At 41.3% G+C, this 16,416-nt stretch overlaps 1 pseudogene; it reads left to right on the top strand.

The window, feature by feature from the left end:
• Window positions 1-12,443: 12,443 nt before the first annotated feature.
• Window positions 12,444-15,312, top strand: LOC101028048 (eukaryotic translation initiation factor 5B pseudogene; annotated as a pseudogene).
• The last annotated feature ends 1,104 nt before the right edge of the window (window positions 15,313-16,416 follow it).

Raw genomic sequence — 16,416 nt, 5'->3', positions numbered from 1 at the left:
GTTACCAAGAGTCTCTTGGACTTTGGAAGAACACCAAAACTCCAGCCGGGTCAAAACCATCAGCTCACGTGGTGTTCTCTCTGCATTTCCTTCTCACATTCTCTGAAGACCTGAGGAGGAAGTGGGAGTCCAGGTAGAACAACTCCTCTCCTAGAAGAGAAGACCTAGGCCAGGAACACAGGGCTGGGCATGGGAGCACAAGCTGCAGAAGTAGCAGCACATGCCTTCCTGGTGGGGAGCCCCTGTGGTCCCAGGGCTTACTACAAGGCTCTATGCAGCAAGCACTCTATACAGATTTATCAGAGTCAAAATCATGAATGTCTTCACACATATATGCCTCTGGCTTTTCAAATGTGTTCAGAAGGCTGTAGTGTGATTATGTGATTAATATCATCCTGAATTCATAATTTATAATTCTTAGTCAATAAATGGACAGTAAAAAACAACTGCTCTTGTAGGGGGACCCATAACATAATTTTGACTTTCTCTTTTTTTTTTTTTTTTTTTTGAGATGGAGTCTCACTCTATTGCCCAGGCTGGAGTACAGTGGCAGCATCTTAGCTCACTGCAACCTCCACCTCCTGGGTTCAAGCGATTCTCCTGCCTCAGCCTCCTGAGTAGCTGGGACTAAAGGTGCATACCACTATGCCTGGCTAATTTTTTGTATTTTTAGTAGAGTTGGAGTTTCACCATGTTGGTCAGGCTGGTCTCAAACTCCTGACCTCAGGTGATCCACCCACCTTGGCCTCCCAAACTGCTGGGATTACAAGCGTGAGCCACCACACCCGGCCCAATTTTGACTTTCTAAAGGGATCCTCACTCTTGAGAAGCTTGGACACATTAGGCTACATCATTGCCTTTTCCTCTCCTCTCCTCATAACCGTAGTGTGTGCCAATTATAGCTTTATGAATGGGAGTCCTTTGCCCAGCCCATTCACCACCAGAAAACAGCTATTTGTTGTCCTCTGCTGCATATTGCATTAAATTAATGAAACAAACATATCTGTTTAAAACTTCCTTTTTAAAAAGCATCAGTGTATTTTCCATTGAGAACTATCTTTTACGTTTTTCCCTGGGGTGAATTTAGCCTAATCCATCCTTCCTACCAGCTCCTTTACAATATGTTGATTTGGGAGCAGATTCTTCTGGGGAAAAACCAAAAACTGAACTCCACTTTCTGAATTTTCCCACTCACAGAAAAATTTAGCTAGATGTGACCTACAGGCAAGATATGCCTCAGTTGTCTGGGGTTGGCACTCAGATTGTTAGTTAAATATCAGTTCAAGGTCAATGGCACACTGCTAACTTTGTTCAGTTTTGTTTCCACTAAAACAAATTGACCACCAGACAATTTTTGGTTATATTTCTAACATAGCTTTTAGTTAAGTGACAAAATGTTTCAATTTACAAAAGTGTACTTTAAAACATTCAAGCAAAATAGAAAAGTATTAAGAAAAATGCCCTCATTAGCCCACAGACAGAAGTGATTACAATTTGAAATGTTTAGGAAGATGACAATTGTGCTTGCGTCTAAGAGATTATTTTATGTGTCTTTGTTTTTCTTCTCTCCTATAAATGATGTGGAAGTACAAACAAATGCATGTGTGTAAAACACTGAAGAAATGATACTATCTCCAGGTTAACCTTCTACCCCTACTCACCATCTTTGCCTTCCTCCTCCTCATCATCAAAGAATCAGCTACCTTCTGTGTTTTGTAGGGACATCTATGCCTGTTCCACTTTGAAGCAAGCAGACTATATATCCTTGGAATACAGCTCTGTGGCCTGGGACAACTCACTTTCCCTCTCCAATTTCTCTACAAAATATGAGGGGTCCTTAGAACTTTGATACTAAAACGATTACATACCTTTTATATCATTCAAAATAAAAATAAAACTAGACCCTAAAATAAATGTCAGGATATCCAACAATTTGATTTGCCCCATGATGACTGTGTCCTTGCTTTGGGGAAATATTAAATAGAACATTCTTTCAGTACATGTATTTCTGCTTCTTCTGGCTTTGGCAATTGAACCCCAAAAGAATAAGGTGCCATACATTCTCTCTGAGCTCTGCAGGTCTTTGATTTGTCAGTTATAATTTGGACAAAAGAAGTGGAGGTGGTGAGATTGAAAAACATAAATAATATCAAATGAAGCTAAATAAGAATAGATCATTTTGAGAGGTTGGGAGAAATGAACAAGAGTATTGCTAATGAGAGCCCTACTTCTTAGATGTGGTATCTACATAGTGAATTCCAAAGTATACAGTATATAAAGGGGCAAAAAAAAAGTAACTTTACAGTAGAGAAATCTGACAAACACTACTCGGTCAGGTGATCAAGTTCAACATCAACAATCATAAATCATGTTGGTAGTATAAACCCTTGATCTGATACGATAAAGTGGTATTTTACCTCTGTGGTCTTCTAAAATCCATTACCCCTAGTCTAATCACGAGAAAAACAGCAGACAAATCTCAATACAGGAGCACCTGCTTACCTCTTTCAAAATTAACCATCAGTAGTCCTCAAAACTGTCAATGTAATCAAGACTAACAAAAGTCTGAAAAACTCTCACAGCCAAGTGGAGCCTAAAGTGACGTGACAACTAAATACAATGTGGATCCGGGATGTGATCCTGGAGTGGAAAAAGAAACTGGGTAAGAACTAAGGAAATCTGAATCAATCATGATCTTTAGCTAATAATAATAGGTCAGTATTGCTTCAATAATTATAAAATATTTCATCATTAATGTCAGATGTTAATAATAGGTGAAATTGATTGGAGGGTTCATGGGAACCCTGTAGTATCCTCAATTGTTCTTTAAATCTCAAGCTGTTCTGTTTCACCTCTTCACCCAGGCTAAAGTGGCATGCAACATCCACATCACTGCAACATCCACATCACTGCAACATCCACCCTGTCCCCTGCCACCTGGGTTCAAGCCATTCTCCTGCCTCAGCCTCCAGAATAACTGGGATTACAGGCGCCTGCCACCACTCCCAGCTAATTTATGTATTTTTAGTAGAGACGAGGTTTTGCCATATTGGCCAGGCTGCTCTCAAACCTCAGGCGATCTACCCGCCTTGGCCTCCCAAAGTGTTAGGATTACAGGCGTGAGCCACCACACCTAGCCTAAAACAATTTTTTTTTTTAATGAATAAGCAATTATTTAAAACAAGAATGACAATGGCCTGGTGGCATTACACATTTTTGTACAGGCTCACCCCTACCCAGGCTAGGGTTTTTTTCTTATTCTTTACATGTTGAAAAGGGAGGCTTTTTCAACTCTGCCTAATGATTTTACTTTAACTGAATTTTTCCTGACGTTCTCTGCAGTGAAAAGTGCAGTTAGAGCAGATATTATAGTACATGTGAATTATTAATTTACTTGGCTTTTCCATGGCCAACTCACCTGTTCTAAGCCACAGCCACCTGGCGCCTTCAATTTGAAATGTATAAGGCATAAGCTATATGTTCCTCATAGAAAGAGTAAAAGTTAGTCATAACAAGATTGGCTTTCGGGTATGCCGTTTATAAGCTGTGTAATAGCGTTGGACAAATTACTTAACATCTCTGAAATTCAATTTTCTCTTTTATTAAAAAAAGAAAACCAGCAACAAAACTGTGCAGGATTGTAGTGAGTGAATATAAAGTATGTGATACCTGGAGCATAAAAGTTCTCAGTAGCAAATAATGATCAGCCCAAACCAAGAGAAGATCATCTCCTTCGGCTGCAAGGAAATAGGACTTAAGCAGCTCTTTCCTTCCAATCCGCCGTCCCACTTTCACAGGCCACACTGCAGCGAGCATTGGAAGGCTCTCTGCCAACCGCAGCGCCGGTTCGTTATCTAAGTGAGTCTTGGTCATTAAGCAAAGTCAGGGTCTTTGTTACTGGTTTCATCCCCACTGGCCTTGCAGAGAAAGCCCAAGCCACAGGGTACATCTCCGCCTGCCAATGCCCTGTATGCCTGAAACAAAAAGGCAATAAAAAACACGACAGTTAGTGTCAGACGCGGAGCCCGGGCTTGGGAGCGGGCGGGGAGGGCTCCCTTTTCTCCTTGTTCCGCAGCACCTGTCACCGAGACGGGAGATGGGGGCCCGGCCCAGGCTGGGCAGAGCCGCTTCCTCCTGCCCCCGCCGCGCTCCCTCCCGAGCGGCTCCGGCCCGGGCTCCCGGCAACGCGGCGGTGCGGCCGGCGCTGGGACTAGAAAGCGCCCATTGAGGGCTTGCAGCTGCCAGTGCCGCTTGCCCAAATCCGACATAAAGCCTGGACTTCAGTTCCAGTGAAGAAGACACTACTGTGTTCTTCCTGAGCCCCAGTCACGGCTATAAAACATTAAAAGCAAACTGGTGATTGTTAAACACTGCATTTGTTTACACCCCGAATCTTGAATCACAATGGGGCAGCTTGGGCTGCCAAGGCCCGGCTAGGCCCGGCTTTCTCCTGGACACTGGAGTCTATTCTCCGACCCAAGGGACACAAGAAAAGTTGAGTAAATATAGCACATCGCTTTTCTTTTGTTAGATGTTTGCTGACGAAGACTTCAATTGGATATTGGGGGGCTTGGGTTGAAGGACAAGTACTTGCAGAATCAAGATGCTGTCTCACGTTAGCTCTGAGGCTTTCTAAAGTATCCTGAAAGAAGAAGAAAAAAAAAAGCCGAGCTACATAAAATATATCCGGCCGAATTAAGGCGTAACTGGCATCCTTAAAAAAAAAAAAAAAAAAAAAAAAACCTACTTGGAAGAAAAAATGGGAGGGGGAAATAAACGAAATGATAATGGCAGTGTGGTTAATTGGTTAAGCCAATGGAACCTTAATTCACGATTCTACTCCTGCAAATTTGAAACAATGTTTCATTTAAAAATTTTCATTTAAAGAAGTCCCTCTGCGCTCCCCTTTTCCCAGGCTACAATACATAAAACAGATTTCCTTTTAAATGCCTCTATTTCGTTTTTAAATTTTTTAGGGTTTTTTATTTCTTGTAAATATCGTGTAAGAATTGTGTGTGTTTGTGTTTTTTCTGCTTTAAAAAGTACACTATAATTTGGTAAATTGAGAAGATGTAGAAAAGAAGTATAATGAAGAAAGTAATTATAAGTCCCATGATTTCAATTAGCAGTTGCTTATATTCTTATGTATTGCCTTTCAATCTTTACGTACACACTTGCACAGACAGAAAGAGAGAAAGAGAAAACAATGAACATACCTAAATGGAATTCAATTCTATTTAGCTTTATACCGTGGCTTTTTTTTTTTTCCCTTCTGGTAACCATTCCCCATGCCATTAGATGTTCTTAAAAGGATGGTTTGTACTGACTTTGGAATATTTCTAGGCTGTTTCTTTACACTAGAAAAAGTTCAGGCAGTTTTATTTACACCATGCCATACTTAGAAACGAGAAGAGGATGCTTATAGTTAGAGATTACAAGGAAATGTATTTTGCACTAGTATATATGCTACTTTCTTTAGAATCATTTAAGAATTGCAGCTGGATTCAGCATAATATTTGGCAAGTACAAATATAGTAGTACGATGAAATTTTCTCACCTTCAGATGTACTCCAAAAAGAGAAATGAGAAGGATGAAAATAGAGTGTGAGGATGGAGTGTGGACATGAGAAGTAGAGCCAGAGAAAGGGAGACAATGCTCAGCCTACCCCCCCCCGACACACACACATAAACACACATGCACACACACACACAAACACACCAATTTCTATAAGCCTCGAATCAGCTGACATGATCTCTGTTTCTTAAGAACCTCAGAATCAGGCTGGACATGGTGGTTCACGCCTGTAATCCCAGCACTTGGGGAGGCGGAGGTGGTGTGGCGGGAGTAGGGTGGCAATCACTTGAGGCCAGGAGTTCGAGACCAGCCTGGCCAACATAGCAAAACCCCCATGTCTGCTAAAAATACAAAAATTAACCAGGCATGGGGGTGCCTGCCTATGATCCCAGCTACTCGGGTAGCTGAGGCATGAGAATTGCTTGAACCCTGGAGGTGGAGGTTGCAGTGAGCCACTATATTTCAGCCTGGGATACAGAGTAAGACTTTGTAAAAAAAAAAGAAGAAGAAGAAGAGGAAAAAGTAGAAGAAAGAAGAAGGAGGAGGAGGAGGAGGAGGAGGAGGAGGAGGAGGAAAAGCAGCTCAGAATCAAAACTCAAAAGAATCCAGCGGAAAAATCACAAGGATTAAAGGGAAGACACATATTACATATTAGAAATGCACAGCTAACGATGTGACAGCAGACAGGGCCAATACGGCATTGCTTGAGTACGTTTTACACAGAGGGATGGACGCTGGACATGGAAACATAGAGATGAATAGATAAGTCACAGGTCTTGATCCCTTGGAGTTCACAGTCTAATGGGGAAGACAGGATATAAGCAAGTGGTTTCGGCACAGCTTTGGAATTACATGGAGAAGTGAATGAAGTGAATGAAGCGAGTGAGAGCCCAGCAGAGGAGAGACCAGTATTCACAGAAAGAATATTCCAAGATCTCAGAGATGAAGGAGGCTTGGAGCCAAGTAGAGAAGAATGAGACCTTACAAACGTAGGGGAAAAGGAGACATAATGGGAAAATTTTTAACAGTTGAACTAATTTTTAAAAAAAGACAAGTGTATTTTAAAATGTCTTTTCTTCATAGGCTTGGGAACCAATGTTATTGGATACAGACTTGGCCTTGTTTTTGTAACAAGAGATATTCCTTAAAAAGTTTGGTATATGGCAAACTGTGATATTTTAAGCATATTTCAAAAAAGAAGGGACTCACCATTTAAAGAAACTGAACTGTGAATTTGTTTGTCATCTAGATAACCACTAATTTGTCTTTTTTTTTTTTTTCTTTTTCTTTTTTAGACAGAATTAGTCTTGTTGCCGAGGCTGGAGTACAGTGACATGATCTTGGCTCACTGCAACCTCTGCCTCCCAGTTCAAGCAATTCTCCTGCCTCAACCTCGCAAGTAGCTGGGATTACAGGTGCCTGCCACCACACTGGGCTGATTTTTGTGTTTTTAGTAGAGACGAGGTTGCACCATGTTGGCCAGGCTGGTCTTGAACTGATGACTTCAGGTGATCCACCCACCTCGGCCTCCCAAATGCTGGGATTACAGGCATGAGCCACCGTGCCTAGTCTATTTGTCTTATTTCATATGGACTTTACATACCACCTGTAGTTAATGCAGTCATGAAAATAGCATCTCCCCACCTGTTCCACTCGTTAGTGTCAAACCCAAAAGGACCTTGAATGAGTTTTAGGTTTACTTGCTTAAGGCCACCCCACAATCCCCACCCACACACATTCACTTACCCTACGTATATGTGAATATTGCAATTAACATGGCAAAAGGCAGCCACAGCACAAGCACATGTGGCCATGGTGAATGCAAATGTTAAAGATTAACCTTTTTTTTCCTAAGCAAGTGTAATTGATTTTGAAAAGTATTATGTTTGCAAAGCGAATTTAGTATTGTTAATTCCCACACTGATTTTTCTTAACCAGTTTGCAGCCCCACAATCTACACGGTGACGACTTTTATTTATTTATTTATTTATTTATTTATTTATTTATTGTAGTTTAAGATCATTTTATCTAAGATCAAGAGGCTGGGAGAGGGAGGGGGCAACTACAGCACCCACCAGCTCTACCAGGGGGAATGGACCCCTCCCTACCCACTGCCCTCTAAGTAGCTCCCCTTGTATTATGGGAGGGGACTTTGTGCAAACTCTGCCCTGAGGGGGTCACAGTGACTCTTAAGGTTGGTCAGGGCTGTAATTACAATTTAACAAACAGAGAAACCAAAATGAAGAGGCAATTTTAGCTACTCTCCCAGGTTGGCCCTCAAATTGTCACCTGTTAGAATATATTTTCTGCAGGGACTGGAGCCTTCGTCTTCAGACAAGCTCTCTGCCCGTGGAGTCATGAAGCTGTCATCCTTGGGAAATGGATCATGCTCCACCCTTTAACTGAATAGAGCACTTGAATTCTTATGGTATTGAAAAAAATCTATGAATTTAAAATGCGAAGAACATGTGCCACACAATCTGGCTGGAGGGGTAGGAGGCAGGAGTCTATTCTTATCTTCCTGTATTTTTCCTCTGATCACCAGACCAGAATGTGTTTCACTGTGGTTAGAGTAAATAAAGACACAGGATAACGTTTCTTTTTTCAAACAAAAACAAAAAATTTAGTCGTCCTGAAAAGCACTGATAATGTGAAATAAGACAACTGTAGTTGTTATTTAATGGGTCATCTTGGCTTTATTTTTCTTAAATTGAATGTTGTTTTTTCAGAATACTCATGTTCCATGGATATATTTCTAGTTTGAAGAAATTTAAGCTACTTTTCAAGGCTATGCTTAAAAAAAAAAAAGTCGCTTTAAAGGTTGCATGAGGGTCTTAGGTCAATTACACTATTGTTATCTTTCTCTTCCTAACCATAGACTGTAACTATAACCATTGTAAAAAAAAATAATAATAATTAATGTTTCTATGTTAACTTTGATTGTAGATGACTTATCTTTTTTTTTTTTTTGAGACATGGTCTCACTGTGTTGCCCAGGCTGGAGTGCAGTGGCACGATTTAAGCTCACTACAACTCCATCTCTCAGGTTTAAAGGATTGTCCTGCCTTAGCTTCCCAAGTAGCTGGGATTACAGGTGCCCACCACCACACCTGGCTAATTTTGTACTTTTAGTAGAGATGGGGTTCTACCGTGTTGACCAGGCTGATCTCCAACTCCTGACCTCAAGTGATCCACCCTCCTCAGCCTCTCAAAGTGCTGGGATTAGGCGTGAGCCACTGCACGGGGCCTGGATGACTTACCTTAAAAATATTACAGTGGCTCGCACCTGTAATTCCAGCACTTTGGGAGGCCGAGGCTGGAGGATCACCTAAGGTTGGGAGTTCAAGACCAGCCTGGCCAACAGAGTGGAACCTTGTCTCTAAAATAAAAAGAACTAAAGATATTGTACTACTTATAACTACTACATAATAAATTACTCCCCCAAACCAGTAGCTTAAAATCCTCATTTTATTTTGTTCACGGTTTTCTGGGAATTCAGGATGTGCTCAGCCCAGGCAGCTTGGGTTGTCTCATGCAGTTTCAGTCAGATGTTGACTGGGGTTCCAGTCACATAAGGATCAACTGTCATAGGTCCAGCAGTTGAGGCGCAGCTCTGTCATAGGTCCACCAGTTAAGGTGTCTGCTGTGAGCCTCGCAGAGGCTAACAAGGGCACCTACACCAGCATGGCTGTCTTGGGGTAATCAGACTTCCTACATGGTGGAAGGCTTTCTCCAGAAAGGCCCAAGAGAATCAGACAAGGGCTTTTTCCAGCCGGCCTCAGACACCACAGAGCATCACTACAAGATTCAATTGGTTCCAGTGGAGTCACTAAGATTGGACCCTTCTAAATGGAAGGAGTATCAAATAATTTGCAGATGCATTTTTAAACTTTCATCCATGTGCTTTTGTGGGTTTTTTTCACAAACAACTCAGCATGTATTCTCTTAAGCTAAAGACTCCAGAAGTTTTTGAGTTCATTTTGTCCTTCCAGAACATATCACAGGGTATGTGTTACAGCAAATGAGGCCAAATATTTGTTAAACTCAACCAAAGGCTGACAAGCCATGAACTTCTGCCATCCACGTGAAGGAGGAATTTTGTGGCTGCCAAATTTTTCTTTTGATACGTTAGAAGGCTTATCATGCTGATAATGGTATTATATATATAGATAATATATTTTTTAAAAAACTTGTTTTTTTTACAAGGTAAAGGAGTCTCAGTAATCCTGTAGTCCCACGCTTTACCTTGTACCTCCCAGCCCTCCTCACCCTACCCCAGTTTAATAGCTGAAGCCTAGAGAAGTTAAGTGAACTAACCAAGTGATAAAGGTATGGTCTCTAGTTGTATTATGTTGAGGCAAAAATATTTGTGGTTTTTGCTATCAAAAGCAATTTCAGGCATCGTTTCTTGTCCATTACAAAATATTGTTTTCTCACTTACTATTTGGGGTTATGACTTTATCAAAAATTGCAGGGACATTGTGGGGGTTAGATCCTTTTTATACATAAGGGTAAGGTCTGCCAACCTGTTGATCTCAGCAAGAATTCTTTTCCTCCCTGACCCTTCTATTCATTCCATCAGGCAGATAAAGAAAAGGCCCAGAAAGATCTCACCAGGACGCCATGGGACTCCAAGTTGCTCTCCTCAGGTACAGGTCAAAAAAACTAACTTCCTGACCCTTTCTTCATGCCTTGCAATAAGATCTTGTAGTTTCTATGTGTGGGGCAGTGCTGAGTCTAGAACCCTTCCTTTGATTTACAAAAAGCTTGTGAGGAAATGGAGATGCCCCTGAGCCTGCCTCAACCTGTAATAGTGATCCACTGTATTTCCAGAAGGTGACCCATCATACTGTGATGTAAGACAGGGCCCCAGCCCTTCGGGTTCAGCAATGCAAAATGTTAAGTTATCTATTTTGCATCACACCGATGCTGTTTTGTCAGGAAGGATAGTATTTTTAAAGTGATCACCCAGTTGATTAACAATAGGAAAGAAATCACTTCTTCTCCTTTGAAGTTTGCAAGGCTTCCCTTAGCTTGTTCTAGGACCATATTCAAGACTCTTCCAATTTAGAAAATTTCATATTAAGAAAGGCAAATAATAGAACTAGCATATAGAATTAATTTCTTAGGTCAATCAACATTTCTTTAAGTCAATTCATTGAATTGATATTTGTGTGAATGACTGACTGGCTTATAGTGAGCACTCAGTACATGTTAATTTCCCTTCTTTTTCCAACAGCATTGTAGGGGGAATGACTCATGCTCACAATGTTTAGTATTTGTCTAAAATACTCTGAGTCTTCATTACCAAAAAAAAAAGTTCAGTAACATTTGACCTCCTAATTTACTAAGTCAGAAAAACCTTCTAAGCTTCTTGTATGAGTCAAGGTTCTCCAGAGAAACAGAATTAATTTGTGTGTTGGGTGGGGGCAAGAGACTTACTTTAAGGACTTGACTCATGTGAGTGTGAAAGCTGGCACATTACAGGAGCTGCAGTGAGCAAGGTGGAGATCCAGGAGACCAGCCGGTGTAGTTCCAGTCTGAGGCCAAAGCCTGAGAAGCAGGAGAGCCGATGGGGTAAGTTCTAGTCTAAATGCTGGCAGGCTGAAGACCCAGAAAGGGCCAATGTTTCTATTAGAGCTTGAAGACAATGGGGGTGGAAATCTTATGTTCTAACTCCAGATAGTGAGCCAGAAGGAAATTCCCTCTTACACGTGGTAGCACCAACCTTTTTGTTGTATTCAAGTCTTCAACTGACTGGAGAAGGCCCATCCACATTAGGGAGGGCAATCTACTGAGTCAACTGATTTGAATGTTAATCTCATCCAAAAGCACCATCATAGACACATCCAGAATAATGTTTGACCAAATACCTGGGCACCCCATGGCCCAGTCAAGTCAACACATAAAATTTACCATCATACTCCTTTTCCGTTGAGCACTAGCCAAATTGAAATGTCAGAGAATTTGTGTGGTTGCAATAGAAATGATTTTCCGGTTAACACTGTTTTACCAAATATGTGTAGTGTATCCAGTTCTCTCTAGGTTTCACTCTTTACTCACAGCATTTCATTTTAGGGCATGCAAATAATTGGAACGCCCCCTTCTGCCTGCCCCCTTCTGGCTTCTCCCTATCCCTGTGTGGGAATACAATGTTCACTCATGACATTGAACCAGAGGAGGATGTTCTATGTAACATTATTGATTCTGTGACCATCCTAGGAAGGAATGCTAGTGAGAGCTCTTCATCTTTACTCCAGAAATTAACAGACTTGTCATCAGAGGTATTACAGGGCTTGGAGTTACAAGAAAGCTTCACAACCATTCTCAGACATCAATCACATTTTGGTGCTTGCAGTTCAAAGGCAAATCATCTGTACAATTATGACATATGAAATTTAGGAATCATGAATGTGCTTTACTTTGGTCTTATTCAGAAACCAGTAGCCTTTTCTCATGGATGGTAGCAAGTTTGGCTTGCACAGTGGAGGCTGTGTGCTGTGCAGGTTAATAGCATGCAATTACCAAGGCTCCAACGGCAGCTCTACCAACACAGAAGCGAAAGTGGAAAGCATGGCAGAGTTCTTAGAGTAGAAATAGAACTATAATACTGAGGATACTGGATTGGATGATTGGGAAGCTATGGCCAGTGATGAAGAGACAGAAGAAGAAGGAAACACAGTTAATAAAGACGTAAAAGAAAACCCTGAAGAGGAGGAGGAAGAAGAGGAAGAGGAAGTTGAAGAAAGTGAAGAAGAAGAGGAATAAGAGGGAGAAAGTGAAGGCAGTGAAGGTGAGGAGCAAAATGAAAAGGGATCAGATGAAAAGGAGTCAGGGAAGACATTAGATAAAAAAACAAGTAAAAACAATGAGCTCAGATTCTGAATATGACTCTGATAATGATTGGACTAAAGAAGAAAGGGCTGGCTGGGCGCAGTGGCTCATGCCTGTAATCCCAGCACTTTGGGAGATCAAGGCAGGCAGATCGCCTGAGGTCAGGAGTTCAAGACCAGCCTGACTAACATAGAGGAACCCTTTCTCTACGAAAAATACAAAATTAGCCAGGCATGGTGGTACATGCCTGTAATCCCAGCTACTCGAGAGGCTGAGGCAGGAGAATCACTTGAACCCATGAGGCAGAGGTTTCAGTGAGCCAAAATTGTGCCATTGTACTCCAGCCTGGGAAACAAGAGCGAAACTCCATCTCAAAAAAACAAAAATAAATAAAATATAATAAAATAAAATAAAGAAGAAGACAGAGCTTATGACAAAGCAAAACAAAGGGTTGAAAAATGGAGACTTGGACATAGTAAAAATGTAAATACCAAAAAGTTAAGAGCCCTCGTTGTCTGCACACTTGGGCATGTGGATACAGGGAAGAGAAAAATTCTAGATGACCTCCATCAAATTAGTACAAAATGGTGAAACAGGTGGTATCACGCAACAAATGGGGACCACCAATATTCCTTTTGAAGCTATTAATGAATAGACTAAGATGTTTAAAAATTCTGATAGACTGTACAGATTCCAGGAATGCTAATTATTGATACTCCTAAGCATGAATCTTTCAGTCATCTGAGAAATAGAGGAAGTTCTCTTTGTGACATTGCCATTTTAGTTGTTGATATTATGTATGGTTTGGAGCCCCAGGCAACTGAGTCTATCAACCTTCTCAAATCTAAAAAACATCCCTTCATTGCTGCACTCAATAAGATTGATAGGTTATATGATTGGAAAAAATGTCCTGACTCTGATGTGCCTGCTACTTTAAATAAGCAGAAAAAAAAATAAAAAAGATGAATTTGAGAAGCAAGCAAAGGCTATTATTGTAGAATTTGCACAGTAGGGTTTGAACGTTGTTTTGTTTTATGAGAATAAGGATCCCCACACTTTTGTGTCTTTGGTACCTAGGTCTGCACATTCTGGTGATGGCATGGAAAGTCTGATCTACCTTCTTGTCGAGTTAACTCAAACCATGTTGAGCAAGAGACTTGTGCACTGTGAAGAGCTGAAAGCACAGGTGGTGGAGGTTAAAGCCCTCCCAGGGATGGGTACCACTATAGGTGTCATCTTGATCAATGGACATTTGAAGGAAGGAGATACAGTCATTGTTCCCGGAGTAGAAGGGCCCATTATGACTCAGATTCAAGGACTCCTGTTACCTCCTCCTATGAAGGAATTATGAATGAAGAACCAGTATAAAGAAGTAAAAACAGTTCAGGGGGTAAAGATTCTTGGAAAAGACCTGGAGAAAACACTGGCTGGTTTAGCCCTCCTCATGGCTTATAAAGAACATGAAATCCCTGTTCTTTTCTTTCGTTTTTTTGAGACAGAGTTTTGCTCTTAATACCCAAGCTGGCGTGCAATGGTGCAAAATCGGCTCACCGCAACCTCCGCCTCCTGAGTTCAAGCGATTCTCCTGCCTCAGCCTCCTGAGTAGCTGGGATTACAAGTGCCTGCCACTACATCCAGCTAATTTTGTTTGTTTGTTTTTGAGATAGAGTTTTGCTCTTTTGCCAGATTGGAGTGCAGTGGCAGGATCTTGGTTAAGTGCAACCTCTACCTCCCGGGTTCAGGAGATTCCCCTGCCTCAGCCTCTGAGTAGCTGGGACTACAGGCTTGCACCACCACACCCAGTTAATTTCTTGTATTTTAGTAGAGACGGGGTTTTACCATGTTGGCCAGGATGGTTTCGGTCTCCTGACATTGTGATCTGCCCACCTTGGCCTCCCAAAGTGCTGGGATTACAGGTGTGAGCCACCACATCCAGCCTAATTTTGTATTTTTAGTAGAGACAGGGTTTCTCCATGTTGGTCAAGGTGGTCTCGAACACCTGACCTCAGGTGATGCACCCACCTCGGCCTCCCGAAGTGCTGGGATTATAGGCATGAGCCACTGCACCCAATCAAAATCCTTGTTCTTAAAGATGAATTGACCCATGAGTTAAAGCAGACACTAAATGGTATCAAAGTAGAAGAAAAAGGAGTCTATGTGCAGTCATCTACACTGAGTTTTTTGTAAACTCTACTTGAATTTCTGAAAACATCAGAATGCCCTATGCAGGAATTAACATTGACCCAGCACATAAAAAAAATATGTTATGAGGGCTTCTGTGATGTTGGAACATGACCCTCAGTATGCAGTAATTTTGGCCTTTGATGTGAGAATTGAATGAGCTAGGTAAGAAATGGCTGATCGTTTAGGAGTTAGAATTTTTAGTGCAGAAATTATTTATCATTTATTTGATGCCTTTACAAAATATAGACAAGACTACAAGGAACAGAAATAAGAAGAATTTAAGCACATAGCAGTATTTCCCTGCAAGATGAAAAGCCTCCCTCAGTACATTTTTAATTCTCGAGATCTGATAGTGGCGGGGGTGACAGTGGAAGCAGGTCAGTTGAAACAGGGGACAACACATGTGCATCCCAAGCAAAAATTTCATTGACATCGGAATAGTAACAAGTATTGATATAAACTGTAAACAAGTGGATGCTGCAAAAAAAGCACAAAAAGTCTGTATAAAAATAGAACCTATCCCTGGTGAGTCGCCCAAAATCTTTGGAAGACATGTTGAAACTACAGACATTCTCGTCAGTAAGATCAGCCGCAGTCCACTGATGCACTCAAAGACTGGTTCAGAGATGAAATGCGGGAGTGACTGGCAGTTCATTGCGGAGCTGAAAAAAGTGTTTGAAATCATCTTACTTTTCCACACGGAGCAGGGACTAGAGTAAATGCAATACTGTGTTGTAACATCCCGAGAAAAACAAGACAAAAAACGGAACAGATGTATCTAAACACTGATGAACTTAAGTAGGGAAGGAAGAAAAAAAAGTGTATAAAGTGTTTTCCATGAGAAACTAAGAAACTTACACAGGTTTGACAGTGGGTCAATTACATGTCCCCACAGTTCCAATGTGCCTATTCACTCACCCCTCCTTTCCCCAAACCTTCTCTATCTGGCTGCTGTTTTAAAGTTTGCCCTTCCCCAAATTTGGATTTTTACTACAGATATAAAGTTCTTTGGATTTTATACTGATTAAACAGTGCTGCAGTATTTGATTAACCAAAACAAAATATAAATAGAACTATAAAAACAATGGTTGAAGAGGGATCTTTGTGCTTGTTTTAGATAGAGTTCATTACATTTTTAATTGCTATGCTAAACAGACTATTATTTCCATATAATCTTATAATCTTTAGACATGCAGTGAGGTAGTTACCGTTATCACCATGCTAAAATTTGAAAACAGAAACAGAGAGAACAAATGTAACTTGTCTTAAGGTCACTTTGATTTGAAAGTAGGGAGTGTGACTCCAAGGCTAACCACCAAACTAGGTGTCCTTTTGTTAGGTGAGACCCCTCTCTGTCATCGAAGCAAACACACAGCCCGCCTCAGTGATCCCATAGGGGTGCTGCCTTGCACTGCCCAGTCCTTTGGAAATACTGGGCAAAAGTTCCTTTCTGCTTTCAGGCCATACTCCTTGAATCTCAGGTAGGAGACTATGGGGGATAAATGGAAGTCCAGATCCAGTTGGGTCAGAGGCCTGTCCTCCAGATCTTCCCCTCTCCAGAGCCCTTAATTGTACAACACACCATCAACCACATGTCCCTTAGAGTTTTATACTGTCCATTCCACTCAAGACTTGGATTTCCCTTTAACATTTTTGTTGGTTTTGTAATAAACATCTTGGTGCTGAATTTTAATTCCACAACCAGCTGGGCTACCCTCAGTAACACCCTCAGTAATCATTATCCTCCCCCTCACCCACTGCTCACTTGGTCACTCAACACATAGAGAGAGTCTCCTCCATTCCCAATGTAGACTATCAGAGAG

Source organism: Saimiri boliviensis, chromosome 1 (genome assembly GCF_048565385.1).
Source record: "Saimiri boliviensis isolate mSaiBol1 chromosome 1, mSaiBol1.pri, whole genome shotgun sequence".
Taxonomy (NCBI): Eukaryota; Metazoa; Chordata; class Mammalia; order Primates; family Cebidae; genus Saimiri; species Saimiri boliviensis.
The sequence above is the reverse complement of the archived record's forward strand: the minus strand, read 5'-3'. Positions and strand labels throughout refer to the sequence as shown.